Here is a 19,913-nt window from a genome sequence, read left to right on the forward strand (position 1 = left end):
TCAATATCCATAGTTTGCGCCTCTCTCCCTCTCTCTTTCTCTCTCCCTCCCTCTCCCCAGTCCAGTCTCATTTCCCACCATTCCAGGTCTCAATCGCTTACAAAAGAGTCAACACAAAGTTCTGTTTCATATCTGTACCTTCTATGCATAATTTTCCCTCTTTCTAATGTTGGAATGACTACCCAATGAACCCAGTATTATCAAAGGTGTAGCCAATCCAGGGTCTTTCCTAAGATCAAGAAGAGGCCAAGTCCCCAGGGGCATTATGAAATGAAGCCTCAAGGAACAAAGCAAGTTCATGTTCATTTTGATGTCGCCCTGGGCTCCTCCAGATCCCTCTTTCTGGAAAATGAACAAAGCAACACTTCTTTCCAAGCCATTATGGTTAGCCCAATTCTGACTAGAGGAAAGAGAACCGAGGGAGACGTGAGGTGGTATTTTTCCTTAATGCTCCTGAGGACAGTAAAGACTGCCTTCTTCTCAGCAGGTTCTAGGTAACCAAGATCCACACCCCAGGGAAGACACTTGCGGTTAGACATGGATTTGTTAGAGTCCTATCCTAATATTGTCCCCTTCTTCTTAGTCTTTCTCCCCACTTCTCTTAATCTCACCTTCACCATTTCCACCAAGTTTAGTGTTTCCTGGTCACTGGATATGGATTAAAGATTTAGCAGAAAATAATCAAGTTAATTCAAACATTCATTTCTTCAAATATTTTCATTAAAAAGTCACATTTAGATTTTGGATACACTGGAGAAAATGCAAGTCTTTATGTGGCAGACTTTTCTAATATGTTTTCTTTGGGGTAATACAAAAGATAGTTTATATTTAAATTTTTATCACTAATTATTTGATAATTCTTCATCTTTGTAGACTGTGTATTTTATATTTGAACATAGTAGCATTACACTGGCTCCCCGCATCAGTCCAAAAGTCTAGTCACATATTCTGTCAATTCTTTCCCTAAATCTTTCAGAACTGACTTATCCTCCCTTTACCCCTCTGCCTCTATGCTAGTTCAGGCCTTCCTCAATCCACTCCTGAATTTTTTATATTAATGTCCTAGAGAGCCTACATGCTGTTTTCCTTTGTTCCTCCTTTAAGCTATTTGCTTTTTGACTCCATGCAAAACCTACCCTCCACTACTCCAGTCCTTTCTAAATTATAGCTCAATCCTGTTACCTCTGTGATTTAATTACCTTGGGGGTTCCCTTGCATCTACACAAAGTCCAAACTCCTTTCCACAGTACACAAGGCTCTCCAAAATCTGTCCCTTATCTATCTCTAATATTGTTTCTTACCATCTAGAGCTCAAATTTTGCAGTTGACTAAAGACTTAATGCTTTCTTATATGTTTATGCCTTTATATAACTTTTCCTCTCTATTCATCTTTTGAGAAGCAGATCTATGGTCTCTTATTCTATGGAACTAACCCTCACCACCCTAAGGCAGAATTGATGGCTCTCTCCTCTTATCAAAACTTAACCTTGTATTTATTTTCTATAATAGCACTTACTGAACTGTTTTGCAATAATTTTAATATGTCACTGGCTCCCTGATAAACTACAAACTTCGCAAAAACACAAATATATCCTTATGTGTTCTTTGCTTACACAGTATATCAGTTAACTTTTAAACCATTGTTAAATTGAGTAAATAAGAGGGAGAGAAAGTTGATATAGGTCTGTTATTTTTATTACCATTTAAAAGGAAAATAAACTGGGTTCAGAGAAATTAAGACTCTTGCCCAAGTTCACCTAAGCTAGTAAGTAGCAGAAGTAAGCCTCAAGCCCATATCTTGTCATTTCAAATCCAGGGGTCTTTCCTTCCAACTATTTCCTCCAGCTAGATAAACACAGAAGTAGCATATCTTAAATCTACTTGAACTCTGAATTATTCATTTCTCATCTCTGAAACAAGGATAATAATATAATGTATAAGATTTAAAGTTCAAAATTTTGTGATCTATGATCTATAAACAAAATGGATTGGTTATCTAATGCTTCATGACACCACTCCACAGTTTAGTGCCTTAAAACAAAAAAAAAATCACTTGTGCTCAAAAATGTATAATTTTGGAAGCCAGTTGGGAACAGCTCATCTCTGCTCCATGATGCATTAAATAGGAGATGGAGAATCCACTTTTAAAATGGCTCACATGCATGGGCAGCACTTGGTCCACAGCCAGGTCTGCAGACCAAGTGTCTTGATTTCTCTTTACATGGTCCTTTTCACAGGTTACTTGAGCTTCTTCACTCCATGGTAGATGGCCTCCTGTGCATCAAGAAAAAGAGGCAGAAACATCACATAGCATCACTTCGGCATCCAGATTGAAGCATGATGAATATATAACCTGTCCTTTATAGGAGAATTTTCAAAGTCATATAACAAGTAGACAAGAAAGTGATGAAATCAGAAAAAGAAAAAAAACTTGAATATATCATGTAAACACCAATGAGCATTATCTTAAAAATATCCTTGGAAAGCTATACCCATTACTCAAAATACCTTTGTAAGTCCCTTTGAAATTGTCTTCAGGATTAGTACTAAAAACAATCCCAAATGCATGATGTACAAGTCATTGCTAAATTCTAATCCTATGAAACCAAGGAATATAACCAAACACTTAGAATCTAGTAGCAATACTACAAGATTGAAGGCAACACAGAATACTCTGAAACCTCAGAACAAGTAATTTATAATTGGGAAGATATGAGAACCGGCACCCTGGGCATCCTCAAGACAAATAGAAATTCAGCAGGAATGAAGAAGACCACATTAAAATTTTTCTGGAATAAAAGAATACTACATAAAAATTGGTAAGAATTCAAAAGAGGCTATTCCCATGAGGAACAGCCTAGATGAAGGCACAGAGTTGGAAAGTTTTGAAAGTCAGGTAGTTCAGCACAGGTAACCAGAGTTAGTGGCAGTATCATGTAAAGTAAGTCTTTTAAGAGAGGTTGAGCTCAATCAGGAAGGACCTTGACATTTCTACTCTGCAAAGAAGAAGCATTGAGATTGGAAAATATCTTCACTGGAGCTCAGTTTTAAAAAGTTGATTCTGACAGCTCTTTATAAAAAGGATTAGAGCAACAAGAAATGGGAGCTGCTCAGGCAAGATTGGTCATGCATTCAGATCATGTTCTACCACAATGGATGTTACTCACTGGCGGTCATCTACTCTTGGCTTCAAATGACATTCAGCTGTTTCCAAAAATCAAATAGGAGCAAAAGTCAACAATCATAAAAATATTAAGGGGCTGGGGATGTGGCTCAAGCGGTAGCACGCTCGCCTGGCATGCGTGCGGCCCGGGTTCGATCCTCAGCACCACATACAAACAAAGATGTTGTGTCTGCCGAGAACTAAAATAAATAAATAAATATTAAAAAAAAATTAAAAAAAATAAAAAATAAAAATATTAAAAACCAAAAAGCTCCCCTCAAAAAACAAAATTCTCAAAGCTTGGAAAATACAATGATATTGAAATGTGCTTGCATTTTGAAGAGCACAGGCTGCATTTGGATATGTGAGTTTAGATGTGTTTGTCAAAAAGAAAATGTCACTTTAGAGTTGACAATGGTTATATAGTGTGTATGCACCTGTGAGAAAGGTATAAATATGTCAAACAGAGATAAAAGAGTGGAAAGACAATGTGTTAATGGCTAGTTTTCGTAGCTCTGCACTGGCAACTGTAGTTTCTTGTTCTTCAGATAAAAGAGTACCTGTCATTCAGTCACCAATCCAAATGAGAGTTTAACTTAACTCAAAATAATCATAAAGCATTATAGCACTACAGAGTATGCCTTTTCCTTTGTTTCCACTCCAACTCAATTCTTTTGTACCAGGGATTGAACTCAAGGACATTGAGCTCTCTCCTGAGCTTTTTCTATTTTTTATTTTGACACAGGATCTCCCTAAGTTGCTTAGGGCCTCACTAAGTTGCTGAGGATGGCTTTGAGGATGGCAATCTTCCTGCCTCAGCCTCCTAAGTTGCTAGTCTAATAGGCACTCCAACTCAATTCTGTTAATATTAAAACTGAGTTTCAAGTGTAAAAAAAATATATATATACATACACACACACACACACACACACACACACATATAGAGAAAAACTATAAATACAGTATTATTACATTTGTTATTATTATTTATATTTGGACTCCTTTTGTAACAAAAAGAAAAATATTAACCAATCTCTTGGAAGCACTGTGAGGTTTAAATAACTTGTGGAGTAAAAACTACAGCGCCATAAGTTTCCACCAAGTGTTCAATGTTTTTTTTCTTTAGAATTAAGTAAAGTCAGCTGTATAAAATTGCAGCTCATACTTTAAATAGCACTTTATTACATAAAATATGTCTCACAACCACAACAGGGAACTGACAAAATAGTATTTGTTTCTTTTTTCTACTAGTTGCTGAGCAAGGTTCTAGAATAGCCTTCAGGGGATCTCAGGAGCAAGATTATAGACTCCTATGGATTATTGACTCATAATTATTCAAATTATGTTTTATTTTAGTAACTCAAATGTTCTCTCTTTTTGTATTAAAAACATATATTTCCTTCTCCTTTCTTTTTTTTTTTTTTTTGATACTAAGCAGTTTCTTAACTACAAAAACAATTTCCCTTTTCTGACCATCCTAACATAGACATACACACAAGAATCTCCATAAAGTACTATCCTAATTAACACAGTGCTTAGAATCAAGACTTTTAAAATGCAGATTGCAAGACCCATTGGTCAATATGGAATTTTTCTCTGTAAAGGAGAAAATATTCTAAAATAAATAAAGCAGATGATTAATAAAAACTAAGATGAGGCCGGGCATTGTGGTGATCCCAGTGGCTTGGGAGGCTGAGGCAGGAGGATGGGTGAGTTCAAAGCCAGCCTCAGCAATTTAGCAAAGCTCTAAGCAACTCAGTGAGACCCTGTCTCAAAATAAAAAGTATATAAAGGGCTGGGAATGTGATACAGTGGTTACGTGCTCCTGGGTTCAAACCCCAATACCAAAATAAAACAAAACAAAATAAAAATAAGATGAGCCATGCCATGATCTAATATTAGTTGCTTTGCCACCCCTCTCAACTTTCATTTCTTCATTCTCAGAAGTGAGATATCTATCACACAGGGTTATTAGGAGGAGTAAACTAAATCATGACTACGAAATCAGTTTATAAAGAGGTTTATATTAAAGTTATTTTTATTATTATGGTGAGACGTTATCAACTCTGGATACCTCTACAATAATGTATGCATAGGGTGGGAGGTTGGGGTCGGGTATAGCAAGGGAAGCACAGATGGAGTTGTAGACAAGATTGAGGGGCAGACAGGAAAGGTAAAAAATTAGGCTTGGGAAAAAGTGCTATAATATGAACTGCAGGGAGTCATGTGAAAACAATAAAACAAAATGTGTTTATGAAAAATTAATTTGCACAAAACACAACAAGTTATGTCTGCATGTTTTAAAGAATTTATCCTTTTGAGAGATGCAAAAAGGCCTGAGGGTTTTTTGTTTGTTTGTTTGTTTGTTTGTTTGTTTGTTTGTTTTGGTTTTGGTACCAGGAATTGAACCCAGGGGCACTGAACTATTGAGCCTCATCCCCAGACCTTTTTTGTATTTTTTTTAGAAACAGAGTCTCACTGAGTTGCTTAGGGCCTCACTAATTTGCTGCTGCGACTGACTTTTGAACTTGCAATCCTCCTTCCTCAGCCTCCCGAGCCTCTGGGATTACAGGCATGCTCCACCAGGCCTGGCTAGGCCTGAGCTTTTAAGGACAATGAAAAATAAGTTGGTTGTTGCCAACACCTGCCTTCACTGGAGTATAGACATACAGGATATTCTCTGTGAAAAGAGTTGTTCCATGTTGTTGTCTTTTAACCACTTTTGCCAGCTTTTCCAAATTAGATTCATTTTTCCCTCTCAGAGTCCTCTATTAAATCTAGTATCTTGTCCATCCTACTTTAGAAGACTGCAATCAGCAATGGAGAGCAATTTTAATAGCATTATAAAAATTCCACTTACCCACAGCAGAAGCACACAACTTTGTCTCTCTTGTACACCAGATATTTTACATTTGTTATCATTCAATACACATAAATTATAGGTGGTAACACTTCACAAATGAGAACACAAAGTCCAGGCAGAATGAATGACATGCTCAAAGTCCAAAAACCATGAAATTTTTACTCTTCTGTGTCTGGCTCCAATAGCTTCAACACCATAGTCATTTTGCAGACAAGAGAGGTTATGTCTGAACTTTAGGTTCTACCCAAATGAGTCCTTGACCTAAAACCTGAGTAAAACTTTCTGGGCAGGTGGGAGAAGGAGAAGCATGTCTATATCTTCACCTCATTTGACCCAAATTAAGGTCAGGTGCTAGCTAGTCACAAATAAGGTAGCTTTTTCCTTTGTCAGTACTTAGGTCTTTTTGTTTTTGTTTTGTTTGACAATGGAATGACATGATTAGTTAGAATTTTTTTAGGGGTTTAATATCTTTTACAAGAGAGGACTAAATTCCCACTTCCATGGCAAATATCTTGAAGCCAAACACTTTAAGACTAAGATCCCCGGGGTGAAAGTCCATAAAGTCAATATGGCAATGAAAACAACACCATAGATAAAGGGGTAAACAACAATGTGACTTGTAACCAGTGCAGACCTGAGGACACAGTGATAACACTGACTTTACTCTAAGCCTCAAAATGGAGAGGAAGTTCAAAGCCAGTGAGCCCTAATGGGAAATTCATCCCCTTTCGACATCCCCTGTTTTTCCCTTTTTCATTTCCACAGTTGCAAACTGAGTTTCTATACGCAAGCAGACAGCTATGGGTAAGCCCAGTTGAAATACTGCCAACTGACAAGGTCACACATCGATGCACCCTGTCTAATAGAAGACTGGAGAGAACTTCAAAATAGGATCTTTAGCTTCTCGTGAAAAAAGAAAGTACTTGATCAAAAAAGTTTCTTAAACACCAAAAAATACATATTAAACAGATTAATGAAAATTATTCAAGTGCTCAGCTAACAATACAGTTAAAAACTTTGTTCACTGATGCATTCAGCAAATATTTATTGAGCACCTACACTGGAGATTCAAAGATGTGTAATAAACTTACCACAAAGGGCTTTGTTTCTATTAATTAGGAAATCAATACATGAGCATCGTATGTTGTAAGGAATTATAGGTGCTATGGCAGGTGGGTGGGCAGGTAAGTTTGGAGACAAAAGAGGGAATTGTCAGAAAGCGGGAGATAACAGTTAAGTATTCATCTTCAATAATGTGCAGGTGCATTGGCAGATAAAGAAAGGGAAGACTTTCAGGGCAGCATGAACAAAGGCACTCAGGCACTATTGGAAATTATCAAATAACTCTGGACTGCCAGAACAGTATTATAGAGTGCAAAGGCCATGATCCAATAAAAATAGGTCTGGAGAAGAAAGAAGGGGCCTCATGAAGAGCTGTGAACTATATGTTAAGATGCTAAATCTCAATGGAGAACTTTAAAAAGCCTCACAATTTTAGAAACTTCACTCTGGGTGAAATGTAGAGATTGAATATAAGAAAAGAAAAATTAGATACATGGAAAACAGTATGAAGTCCATTGCAGGGTACTGGACAAGATCATGAAGCATGAATTAAACAGGGGTAGTGAAATAGTGATGCATACAGATCTGAGCTCTTAAAAGTGGAGAGATAGTAGGCTTTGAACAAAAACCTAGGTGACCTTATGATCCTCATCTCATTCTTCCAAGTATTCATATTACTTGCTCAAATGATTCTATGTGGTGCACAAATAAGTAAGGCAACCATCTAAATTCTGTTTCACTTCTCGGATACAGTATTCAGGAATATTGCTAAGCAGTAAGACAGTTGAAAAATAGACAAAGCAGGATAGAAACGGAAAAAAGAGTTCAGGGTAATGTAAAATAAAAAATTCTCAGTGGTTGCCAAATATTGAGTTTGGGGGTAAAATTTGACTCCAAAGCTTTAGCAAGAGGGAATTTTGGGTAAAGAGATGAACTATTCTATATCTTGATTGTGATAGTGATTTTATAATTTTCTACTTTTGTTATAATTCATAAACCTGTACACCAAAATGGGTATATTTTACTGTACAAATTTTTTAATAGGATGAAAAGGCAAATATATGTACGGAATGCTCTGTGATCAAGTTTATAGGAATCTGAGAAGGGAAACCTACTTAATGTTGGGCAAATACTTGCTAAGTGCATGCTCCGTGCTGGAAACCATGCTAGGTGCTGGATACATGGTGGGAAACAGAATCCATGGAACCTAAGTCTACAAGAAAAGACAACAAAGTGAGTGCCTCACAAATCTACCAGTAAACATTTATATTAATTTAATTACAATTGTGATAGGAACAAAAGAGAGAAGGGCATTTTTTGAAAACATATAACAAACTTCCCTGAGGCTGGATACTGAGGCTAAATTCTAGTTGAAGGTGGAAAGGTTGAATCCAAGGCAAAGAACATTTGAGAAGACCCTGAATCAGTTGCTCTCACATAATCATGCATACATTCAAATTCATGAGCTTGTGAGTGCCTCGCAAATATGCCCGCCCATAATTCACATATTTCCTGTTTTTCTCTAAGACCTTTTATGCTATATAGCATTTCTTTCCCCCCCCATTTTTTTAGTTATAAATGGACACAATACTTCTATTTTATTTATCTATTTTTATGTGGTGCTGAGGATCAAACTCAGTGCCTCATGCATGCTGTGGCTGTAACCACTGAGCCATAATCTCAGCCCTGCTCTGTAGCATTTCTACAATGTAAACTGACAAAGGTTTTACCATAGTCTTCCCATACCTACCTGTACCAGATAGGTCACTTCAGGAAAATTATTTAGCCTTTATGTTCCTCAATTTTCACATCTGTAAATAGGATTATTGATTAGTAATCAATCTTCAGGTACTAACTGGTAACTATGAATTAATTAGTAATTAACTAGGTTATTAAAAAGAATAAATTGGTTAATACAAATAAAATTTAAGGAGAGCACTGGAACATTAAGTTATTACTACTGCCATTATTTTTACAAACCTCCTTTTTCTTTTTTTATTTTCTCTACACAGGTTTTTTATTGGTGCATTACGGTTATTCATAATGATGGTATTTGTAGTTACTATTTGTACATGCACACAATATAACAATGTAATTTGGTCAGTATCACTCCCCAGCCCTTCCCCACTCCCTCTCTATTTCCCAACCGCTGGTCACTGGTCTCTTTCCTCTACTGATCTTCTTTTGATTTTCATGAGATTCCCCACCCCTCTGCACCTTTCTTTTACTTTTTCTTCTCTAGCTTCCACGTATAAAGCATAACAACCCTTGAACTGAGTTTGGTTAATTTCACTTAACATAATGGTCTCTAGTTCCATCCATTTTTCTGCAAATGACATAATTTTATTTTTATTTATGCCTGAATAAAACTTTACTGTGTATATATCTTGCATTTATTTTCTTTACCATTCATCTGTTGATGGACACCTAGGTTGATTCCATAGTTTGGCTATTGTGAATTGTGTTGCTATAAACATGTGTATGCATGCGTCACTATAATATGATGACTTTCATTCTTAAGGATAAATACTAAGGAGTAGTATAGCTGGGTCATATGGTGGTTCCATGCCCAGTCTTTTGAGGAACCTCCATATTGATTTCCATAGTGGTTGTATTAATTTACAGTCCCATCAACTGTGTAAAAGTGTTCCTTTCTCTCTAGCATTTATTTTTTTGTTTTTTTTTTTTTGATGACTGCCATTCTGATTGGTCAGAGGTGAAATCTCAGTGTAGCTTTGATTTTCATTTTCCTAATTGCTAATTATGTTTAACATTTTTAAAAAATATTTTTAGTTGTCCATGTACCTTTATTTTATTTATTTGTATGTGGTACTGAGAATCAAACCCAGTGCCTTACACATGCTAGGCAAGTGCTCTACCACTGAGCCACACTCCCAGCTCCTGATGTTGAACACTTTTTCATATATTTGTTGGCCATTTGTACTTCTTCATTTGAGAAGTGTCTGTTTAATTCTTTTGCCCAATTATTAATAGGGTTATTTGGCATTTTGAGTTAAATTTTGGGGGTTCTTTATGTGTTCTATATATTAATCCTTTATCAGAAGGGTAACTAGCAAAGATTTGCTCCCATTCTGTAGCTTCTCTCTTCACATTCCTCACTGTTTGATGTGCAGAGCTTTTCAATTTGATGCCTTCCTGTTTATTAACTCTTTCTATTATTTTCTGGGCTTTATAGGGGTCCTATTGAGAAACTCATTGCCTGTGTCTAAAAGTTGGAGTGTTGACCCTACATTTCCTTCTAGGAGCCTCATGGTTTCTGGTCTAATCCTAAGTCCTTTGATCCAGTTTTAATTGACTGCATAGCTACTTCATGGTACTGGCATGGTTTCAATTGTCTTTTGTGCCAAGTGAGAGATAAGGGTATAGTTTCATTCTTCTATGTAGGATAACCAGTTGTCCCAATACCATTTGTTTAAAAGCCTGACTTTTCTCCAAAGTATGTTTTTGGCACCTTTGTCAAGGATCAGATGACTGTGGATGTATGGATTTGTCTCTGCCTTCTAATCTATACCATTGGTCTACATGTCTGTTTTTATACCAGTATCATGAAGTAGCTATATAGTATAATTTGAAGGCAGGTATTGTGATGTCTTCAGCATTGCTTTTCTGGCTTAGAATACCTTTGTCTATTCTAGGTCTTTTATAAATCCAAATGAAGTTTAGGATTCTTTTTGCTAGTTCTGTAAAGAATGTCACTAGAATTTTGATGAGTATTGCATTGAATCTGTATATTTGTTTTGGTACTATGGCCATTTTAGCATTAATTCTGCCTATCCATGAACATAGGCAGTCTTTCCATCTTCTGAGGTCTTGTTAAAGTTCTTTCTTCAATTTTCTATAGCTTTTTTTTTTTTTTTTTTTGGTTTTTGTTTGTTTGTTTGATACCAGGGATTCAACTTGGGGGCACTGAACCACTGAGCCAATCCTCAGCTCTTTTTTTGTAGGGTCTCACTGAGTTGCTTAAGGTCTTGCTAAGTTGCTGAGGCTAGTTTTGAACCCACAATCTTCCTGCCTCAGCCTTCTGAACTGCTGGGATTACAGGCATGCACCACTACACCTGGCTCAATAGTTTTCATTGTAGAGGTTTTTCACCTTCTTGGCTGTATTTATTCCTAGGTATTTTTTATTATTATTAAATATTTTTGTTACTGTGAATGTAATTGTTTTCCTGATTTCTTTTTCAGAAGATTCATTACTAGCATATAAGAAAGCTATTGGTTTTTTATGTTGATTTTGTAACCTTCTACTTTGCTGAATTTGTTTATTAGTTCTAACAGTGTTTTAGTGGAGTTTTTTGGATCTTGTAAATTCAGAATCATATCATCTGCAAATAGTGATGATTTGATGTCTTCTTTTCCAATTTTATCCCTTTTATATCCTTCTCTTGCCTAATTGCTTTGGCTAGAATTTCTAAGAATGTGTTAGGAGTGGTAAGAGTAGACATCCTTTTATTTTACCAGATTTTAAAGGAAATGCTTTTAGTTTTTCACCAATTACTATGGGTTTGATTTTGGGTTTTTCATGTATAATCTTTATGAAGTTGAGGCATGTTTCTTTTTTTAACTTTTTTTATTTGTATATGGACACAGTAACTTTATTTCAGTTATTTATTATTATGTGATACTGAGGATCAATCCAGTGTCTCACACATGCTAGGCAAGTGCCTGACCACTGAGCTACAAACCCAGCCTGAGGCAAGTTTCATCTATCCCATGTTTCTTCAGTGTTTTTCTATCATGAATGAATGCTGAATTTTGTCAAAGGCCTTCTCTGCACCTATTGAAATGTCTGTGATTTTTGTCCTTAATTCTATTTATGTGACAAATTACATTTATTGATTTGTGTATATTAAACCATCCTTGCACCTCTGGAATAAAACCAACTTGGTTGTGGCCTATAATCTTTCAAATATGTTGTTGAACATGGCTTGCTAATATTTTATTAAGTATTTTTGGATTTATGTTCATCAGGGATATTCATCTGTAATTTTCTTTCTTTGATGTGTCCTTATCTGGTTTTGGTATGAGTGTGATATGGCTTCATAGAATAAATTCTGAAATGTTCCATTCCTCTATATTTTATGAAATAATTTACTTCTTCTTTAAAGTTGTAATAGAATTTAGCTGAGAATCCATCTAGTCTTGGCCTTTTCTTTTTTGGAAGATTTTCTATTACTACTTCTATCTCATTACAACTTATTGGTATGCCTAGGTTTTCTATGTCTTCTTAATTCAATTTTGGCAGATCATGTCTAGAGACATACCCATTTTTTCTAGGTTTTCCAATTTATTGGAGTGTAAGTTTTCAAAATAGTTCTTAATGATCTGCTTTATTTCTGTGAGGCCTGTAGTGATTTCTCCTTTTTCATCTCTAATTTTATTAATTTGGGTCTTCTCTCTCTCTCTCTCTCTCTCTCTCTCTCTCTCTCTCTCTTTGTTGTTGTTATTGTTACTTTGGCTAAGCGTTTATCAACCTTGTTCATCTTTCATCTTTTCAAAGAACCAACACTTTGCTTCATTGATTTTTGTATTATTTGTTTTACTCTCAAGTTCATTGATTTGGGCTCTGATCTTAATTGCTTCCTTCCTTCTACTAGTTGTGGAATTGATTGCTCTTCTTTTTCAAGTGGCTTGATATGCATCAGTAGATTGTTTATATGGATTCTCTCTGATTTTCTTATGTAAGCACTTATAGCCATAAAATTTCCTATTAAAACTGCCTTTATAGTGTCTCAGAGGTTCTGGTATGCTGTATCACTATTCTTATTTGAGTCTAAGAACTTTTAAATTTCTCCCTTGATTTTTTTCTATCACCCATTCATCATTCAAAAGTGTATTTTTCCATGTCCATGTGTTTACATAGTTTCTGAAGGTTTTTATTGTGTTGATTTCTATTTTCATTCCATTATGGTCAAATAAGATGCAAGGAATTATATTACTTTTTTGTATTTGCAAAGAGTTGCTTTGTAACCTAAAGTATGTTCTATTTTGAAGAAAATTCCATTAGCTGCTGAGAAGAAAATGTATTCAACTTTTGTTGGATGAACTATCCATTCTATAGATATCTTTTGAGTTCATTTGATTTATAATATTTTTCAGGTCCAAAGAGTCTTTCCTGAGTTTATATCTGTATGATCCAACTAATGGTGAGGGAAGGACATTGAAATCACCAGGGTCTATCTGTGGCTTCCTTAAGGTAGTGTCTTTTTTTATGTAACTAGCCTCACCCACATTTAGGGAAAAATATTTATCATTGTTATATATTCTTTTTGGATCATTCACTTTATGAAGAGACATGCTTTGTCTCTTCTCATTAATTTCAGTTTGAAGTAATCTTTGTCATAATGAGAGTAGCTACTCCTGCTTGTTTGGGGACTCCATTTACATGGTATATTAATCTCCATCCTTTTAGCCTGTGATTGTTTTTGTCTGTAAGATACATCTTTTGCAAACAATATATAGTTGGGTCTAGTTTTTAACCCAATCTTCTAGCCTGTTTCTTTCAATTGGTGAGTTGAAAACATTTACATTCAATGTTACTGAGAGAGAGGTTTATTAATTCCTGCCATTTTGATTTATTTATAATGTTTAATTTGGTCCTGTTTCTCATTTGCTTAGCTACTCTTCCAGTGAGAATTGTTCACATGTAAGCACTGGGGTTTTGTTGTTGTTGTTTTTATTTCCTCTGAGTCAAACATTTCTTTAAGTTCTATAGTGCTGGCTTAATAGTCGCTCATTCTTTTAATTTCTGCTTGTCTTGGAAGGTTTTAATATCCTTTTAGACTTTTAAATATCTGTTTTGTAGATAGTAATCTTGATTGACACTTATTTTCTTTCAGAAATTCTTCCTGTTCTGTATGTTAGGCATTTTAATTATAATGTGTCATGAAAAGGTTCTTTTTTGACCTTGTCTATCTGAGGTTCTGAATGCTTCCTGTATTTAGATGTCCATCTCATTCTTGAAGTTTCAAATTTTTGTTATTATTTCCCCGAAGGGGTTATCCACTCCATAAGCCTGCATCTCATAACACTCCTCATTTCCAGTGATTCTTAAATGTGGTCTCTCAATGTTGACCCAGAGTTCTTGTATATTCCTATCATGGTTACTTTTTTTCCTTTAATATTGTCTGAATTAAAAGTAGTCCCAACTCTCCATCATGTCAGCTTAGGAACTGAATTCATCAATAAGACTTCTAAAGTAAAAGAAGTAAAATAAAGAATCAATAAATGGGATGGTATCAAACTAAAAATCTTCTTCACAGCAAAGGAAATAATCAAGAACATAAAGAAAGAGCCTACAGAATGGGAGAAAATCTTTGCCACTGTGTGCACCTCAGATAGAGCATTAATCTCCAAGATATATAAAGAACTCAAACAACACCAAAAACAAAACAACAACAACAACAACAACAAAAAACAAATAACCCAATCAATAAATGCGCAAAGGAATTTAACCAGCACTTTGCAGAAAAAGAAATAAAGTCAACAACTGTATGAAAAATGTTTAACATCTTTAGCAATTAGAGAAATACAAATTAAAACCACACTGAGATTTCATTTCACTCCAATCAGAATGGTCATTATCAAGAAAACTAGTAACAATAAATATTGACAAGGATGCAGGGGGGTGGGGTGGGGGAGGTGCACTCATACATCGCGGGTGGAACTGCAAATTGATGCAACCACTATGGAAATCAGTATGAAGATTCCTCAGAAAACTTGGAATGTAACAACCATTTGACCCTGTTATCCCACTCCTCAGTTTATACCCAAAGGACATAAAATCAGCATACTACAGTTATACAGCCACATCAATGTTTATAGCAGCTCAATTGATGATAGTTAAGCTGTGGAATTAACCTAGGTGCTCTTTAACAGATGAATGTGGTAATATACACAGTAGGATATTACTCAACATTAAAGAAGAATGGAATTATGGTTTTTACTGATAAATCGATAGAAATGGAGACTACGATGCTAAGTGAAATAAGCCAATCCCCCAAAAAACCCAAAGGCCAAATATTCTCTCTGATATGCAGATGCTAATACATAATAAGAGCAGAGGAGGGAAGAATAGAGTTAATTGGATTAAATTAAAGGGGATGAAAGGAAGGGATGGGGGGATGGAAATAGGAAAGACAATAGAATGAACTGAACATAACTTTCCTATGTTCATATATGAATACACAACCAGTGTAACTCCACAACATGTACAACCACAAGAATGGGAAGTTATACTCTATGTATAATATCTCAAAATACATTCTACTGCTCATGTATAACTAAAAAGAACAAATAAAATATTAAAAAGTACATTGTCTGAATTTTCAAAGTTGACCGCTTTGTCTTCCAACTCTGAGATTGTGTCTCCAATATTGTCTACTCTATTAGACTTTCAACTGAATATTATATTGGATTTATTGTATTCATTTCCAAGATTTCTGTTTGGCTCTTTTTAACTTCTCATTCGTACTCTGTACTGACTTCCTTAATTCATTCTGTTATTTTCCTGTGTTCTTTTGGAAATCATTGATCATTTTTATAATCATTCTTTTGAATTCTTTATCTGGTATTTATCCACTGCAATATCTTTTGGGTAAGGTGATAGTGAATTTTAAACTATAGGAGACATCATGTTACCCTGTTTTTTTCATATTTCTTAGATACATGTATTGAGGTTTACACATTGTTGGGATGGATTTCTCTTCCACTGTTATATGTAGGGCTTTTTCTTAATAAAAATGAGAAAATCGTCTCCACTGAGGTGATCAGTATAGCCGATGATAGTCACTGTCTATGCCCAATTGTCTTCCTTTCCATTTCTTCTTGGGCTATGTCCTGAGAGCAAGATCAAGGGATGGAGGTTGTTAACCCCTTCCTCTTTTTGTGTTGCTCACTGAATTGCCAGTTAGAGTGGCCTAACCCTGAAGCTGTTCAAATAATTCTTAGCTTCCCTTCTCACAGCATGAGGTAGGATGGAATAGGAAGTACTTTCAGTTGGAGTTTTGTCTGCAAAGATCAGATCAATGCATTCCCAAGTAGGAGCTGATGCTGAATTCTATGTCTATTAGGGGAGTTCCAGGGCCTGGGGATTAGGTCTAATCTAGCTTCAGAGGCTTTGTTGGCCAGTGTCTGATCTGGAGGGATTAGATCAACCTACCCCTACAGTTTAGCAGTTGCCAATCTCTGTCAGGAGTCTGGATTTCAAGAGCCTCCCAAGAATTCTACTCATGGGACAGGGGAGCCAATCCTCCACACACCCTGCTGCCCTCCAATACAGCCTTCCCAGCCTTCCCAAGCTTAGATCTTGAGAGTATTCTCACCCATCTGTTTAGATTCCTGGCTCTCTTCTGCTGATCATGCGAATCGCCTGACTCAAAGGAGAAGCAAGTTGGGTTCCCCTTCGTTTTTCAGACTTGAATGCCCCTGGGTACAATCTTCTCTGTGCCTTTTTCTTTGGGTTTTTTTGTTTGTTTGTTTGTTTTTTGGGTTTTTTTTGGTACCATACCAGGGATTGAACTCAGAGACATTCTGCCCCTGAGCCACATCCCCAGCTCTATTTTGTATTTTATTTAGAGTCAGGATCTCACTGAGTTGCTTAGTGCCTCCCATTGCTGAGGCTGGCTTTGAACTCGAGATCCTCCTGCCTCAGCCTCCCCAGCAGCAGGGATTACAGGCCTGCGCCACTGTGCCCAGCTCTCTCTGTGTCTATTTCATGCACATTCTGGAAGCAAGAGATAGAAAAGGCAAGGCAGTAGAGTGTAGGGAAGGAACAGAAAAAGTTGACAAGAGGGCAAACACAAGGACAGCCATCCTAACAGGCCCCAACCTGTTATAAAACAGTTCCTGTTGCTCAGAAAGTGCATAAATCTCCATCTGGCTGAAAGCAACTGCATAATCCATAATCCAGTCTGCGCCTACCATGGGATAATTGAAACATCAAAAACCAATCAAGAGGAGCTTATCAACTCCCCCTTACCTGCCTTTAAAGGAGGAGAGCTGTAGGACTTAAACGGCACTCTAGCTTGCTTATTCGGTGCTCATTCTTCGACTCCATGGAACACCCCGATCCTGACTCCTGCGGGTCACAGGTACACCTTAGGCCACATGGTAGGCACTTACTGGGACAGTGTGACAGTGTTTGCTGTGATTTCCTGGCTCTGGCTCTGTCTCAGCACTCTGTGGCCAGTTGAGAAACAGGGCACTTTTCAATCAGCAGTTCACAGTCAGCCCCTGGTTCAGCCAAGTTCAGGCCACTGTCTGATCTCAGGTTTTCCATACCAGATCTGTCTGTCATGTTTCTCTCTCTGTTCTCCTTCTCCTCTATGGTGAACCAACACTGCTTTTGCTGCTGCTAACAGTTCAGCCCCAATGCTCTTTCTTCTTTGTTCAGTGAACCCAAATTTCTGAATCCCTAGGATCCTCTGACTGTCCAGTATTGAATTTTCGTGAAATCCTTCTTCACCCACCTTGCTGAGAAGCAGCACTCCAGCTGCTTGAATCCTGAGCTGCGGAGCAGCTAGGAATGCAGCCTTCCTCGACTCCACCATCTTGAATCTCTCTTCTTTTTGTTTCTTAGAGAAAAGAGATGGCTATTACATACAATTTTTAGAAAAATAAAAAGGAACTACATTCTGTTTCACCATACTAACTTCCTGTGAATAGAAACCATAGACTGGAACTCATGACTATTAAAAATTCTTTTTTCAGCTTAAATGGAAGTTCAGGGACTCCTCCTTTGTAATTTTAATCTTTCCCCCATCCTGCTGGAGATTGAATTAGGCTAAGCACTAAGCACATACCTGTCACAGAGTTAGACCCCCAGCCCCTGTAATTTAATCTTTAAGAGCACATCTTGCAATTTTTCACTTCCAGATGTGATGGAGCAACTGTTATTGGACTAACTCTCCTTCCATAAATGATTAAACCAGAAATACTACATGAGGCAATTGTTTTTAAGCAATGGACAATAAGAAACTCAACATTGTAATCTCAGAGAGAGGAGAAAATCATAAAGAATAGCCCAGTGATACCCTAGATCTCTTCCTGAATACAATTTTCCAAATATATCATAGAAAGTTGAAATCTAAACCAAGCACAATGGTCCTGCTGAGCTGAGACAAAGATCAGAGTTCAGATGAACTGAAGCAGTTGGAATTTAGTAAGGCATCAAAAGATAAAGAAGCTGCATAAGGTGGGGAGAACTGGAGTTTAAAAAGTGGTGTGGAAGATTCCTTATGAATCCTTGGCTGAAAGGTAAGATGCACATTCTTTTGGTAAAATTATCTGTGGCTTGTAGTAACTACAGAGAACATTTACTATTGAGATAAGAACAGAATGGAGATTCTAGACATCAAACAGTGCTGGTGGACACTGAAGTTCTGGCCAAGCCAGAATAAAAAGACTCTGTTACCAATTTATTATCACACTAAGCATCTAATTTAGATCCAGAAAGAATTAGGACCATGTTTCAGAGTAAGGTCCATTCCAGGCTCATCCTAACAAAGTCCAAAACTAAGCCTTTAAGAGATCTGCAGAGCAGACAGACATTGGAAAAATAGAGGGACTTGGGGAACATATTGAGCTTGCTGAAGATGTACCCAAGCAAAGCATAAAGACAAACCCATGGAAATGCAAGGTAATCAGCCAGTAATTGAACTAATACAAGAAAAGCTAACATTTCTCAAAAGAAGATAACAAAGTCCAGAGCCTAGAATTTTCACAATATATAATCAACAATGTCTAAAATATAATATAAAAATTTGCTAGATATGAAAAAAAGAACAACATGCAAATATGGTCATAATTAAGGAGAAAATATCAATCTCAACAGTGCTGAGATGTTGTATTTAAAAATCAAGGACTTTAGGTACTATAAATATGGCTCAAAGAACTAAATGATATATGTTCCATGAATTAAGGAAATTATTGGCTTACTGAGAGAAAAGGCAAGAAATCTCAGCATAGGAATTTAAACTATAAAAAATAACTATATGGAAATTCTGGAACTAAAAAATTCAATGACCAAAAATAAATAAATAAATGGCCACAGTAGACCAAAAATAGTATCAGAAATGCATGAAAACAGGAAAATATATCTACAAAAATTATCTGAACTAGGGCTGAGGATGCAGCTCAGTGGTAGAGTGCTAGCTAGCATACATGAGGCCCTGGTCTGGTCCCCCAGCACCAAAAAAAAGTTCAGCCATCGGCTGGAAGAAATTTTTGGAATGCACATATCTGACAATAGACTTATATCCCAAATGTGTGTGTGTATATATGTTCTTGAAATTTAATAACAATAATACAATCTAATTATACTTGAATAGGCAAAAGACATGAAGCAGCACTTAATCAAGGAAGATATATGAATGTTCAATAAGCACAAGAAAAGATAGATACTCAACATCATCAGTCATCAGGGAAATGAAAATTAAAGCTGTAAGATATGCTACACATTCATTAGATGGTAATATTAAAGACTGTCAATACCAAGTTTGTAAAAGAGATGAAGAATAGTTAGACCTCTTATGAATTGCTATTGGGAATAAAATGTGGCACAATCCCTTTGGAAAACAGTTTGACAGTTTCTTTTAAGGTTAAACATACACTTGTATGAACCACTAGGTATTCACTCCTACATGTTTACCAAAATGAAACAAGAACAATGTCTACATCAAGACAGGTCATAGCAACTTCATTGATGAAAGCCCCGAACCGGAAACAAATATCCACTAATAGATGCATGACTAACAAGTTGTCATTTGCACAGTAGAATACTACTCAATAAAAATATCCATCACTA

The 19,913-nt window shown here is 36.3% G+C and overlaps 1 long non-coding RNA gene across 3 annotated transcripts; it reads right to left on the minus strand.

Annotated features, from left to right (window-relative positions):
- Positions 1-1,677: 1,677 nt before the first annotated feature.
- Positions 1,678-18,580, minus strand: LOC107136346. Of its 3 annotated transcripts, XR_001502678.2 has the most exons (5): positions 17,578-18,580; positions 17,088-17,186; positions 8,839-8,899; positions 8,204-8,301; positions 1,678-2,274 (listed from the first exon to the last, which is right to left on the minus strand). It is a non-coding gene; the product is annotated as an uncharacterized LOC107136346 (long non-coding RNA). The 3 variants fall into 3 exon arrangements; XR_007347680.1 differs by lacking the exon at positions 8,204-8,301; XR_007347679.1 differs by lacking the exons at positions 8,204-8,301; positions 8,839-8,899.
- Between the last annotated feature and the right edge of the window lie 1,333 nt (positions 18,581-19,913).

Source organism: Marmota marmota, unplaced genomic scaffold, assembly GCF_001458135.2.
Source record: "Marmota marmota marmota unplaced genomic scaffold, marMar, whole genome shotgun sequence".
NCBI lineage: Eukaryota > Metazoa > Chordata > Mammalia > Rodentia > Sciuridae > Marmota > Marmota marmota.